Source organism: Octopus bimaculoides, chromosome 27 (genome assembly GCF_001194135.2).
Source record: "Octopus bimaculoides isolate UCB-OBI-ISO-001 chromosome 27, ASM119413v2, whole genome shotgun sequence".
NCBI lineage: Eukaryota > Metazoa > Mollusca > Cephalopoda > Octopoda > Octopodidae > Octopus > Octopus bimaculoides.
This window is the reverse complement of record NC_069007.1, coordinates 20,357,092-20,358,553: the sequence shown is the minus strand read 5'-3', so window position 1 is coordinate 20,358,553 and position 1,462 is coordinate 20,357,092.

Below are 1,462 nucleotides of genomic sequence, written 5' to 3'. Positions count from 1 at the left end.
TATATGCATATACTCATTTACTTTTGTATATACATATATATATATATATACATACATACATAATAAATGAAATGTTTTTAAAAAAATATTTCCATAGTTTTCAAATGCTAGAGACATTTTCTTTTTTTTTCTGCCTGTCTCTGTCTCTCTTTTTCACTCTTGTGAGCTCTAGGTGGTCAGCAGCAGCTAATTTAGTATGAATTCTTGTCTTTGATTGTTTAAGCAGCAGTAAAAGTAGAGAAAAGAGGTGGTGAAGAAGAAGATGATGATGACGACGACGACGAAGAAGATGATGATAAGTAAAAATGCAGGAGTGGTATGACAGTAGCAAGATGTTGGCGGAATCCTCTTAAATGGTCAAGGTGACCCTTTGTGACTGGTATAATAGTGATCGGAATTGTTCTGAATAAATTTATCTGAAGTGACTGTTTTGAATATATCGTTTTTAATATTTGCGTGAGTGTTATTCTAAGGATCTGGGGATAGTGTCATTTGTGGTGGATGCATTGAAAAAAGGGGTTTATATTTTGTGATAAAGAATGACTCTTTATTAATGCACCGACTACAGGTTGTTGAGGGGGGAAATTCTGAAGCTGGGTTATTTGTTATTGGCGCAAATGTCGATGTGTTCGCTGAATACTATTTTTCTGTTTATCGGAATTTTGATCTGGGATCTGTGCAGAGCCATCCTTTGACATAGACTGTTTTGGGTTTGGCTTATGTATTGCTCTATATATATATAAATAATTGAAAAAATTGAAGTCAGCAAGACGGAGTACAGTTGGACATTTGTTTTTTAATCTCTACAATTCTTTCCACGCACCGTAGTTCTCCAGGTGTGCAGGTACTTGATTAAGGCAACCGCTTCCCTGCATTATGAGATCTAGTTGTGTTTCCTCAGGCGATATGCAAATATTGTCTATTCACACATGACAGATGCCCAAGCACAAACCTTGAAGTACGCATAACATTACATCGGGGCAAGTCAATTACATCGGCCCCTGTACTTGACGCGTTCTTTATTCCATTGGCCAGAAAGGAAAAACGGCAGAGTGTTATATGGGCGGGATTGGAACTTATAACTGGAAGAAATCCTTATTTCTTTATTGCCCACAAGGGGCTAAACATAGAGGAGACAAGCAAGGATAGACAAAGGGATTAAGTCGATTACATCGACCCCAGTGCGTAACTGGTACTTTATTTATCGACCCCGAAAGGATGAAAGGCAAAGTCGACCTCGGCGGAATTTGAACTCAGAACGTAGCGGCAGACGAAATACCGCTAAGCATTTCGCCCGGCGTGCTAACGATTCTGCCAGCTCGCCGCCTTACAGGAAGAAATCCTGCCAAGCATTTTGTCCGACGCGCTAACAATTTCGCAGACTAAAATTAGGATTATCAAATCATTTTATTTTCCATAAATCTTACGGATTACATTTTTACAGAAAGAAAAAAAAAGAAAA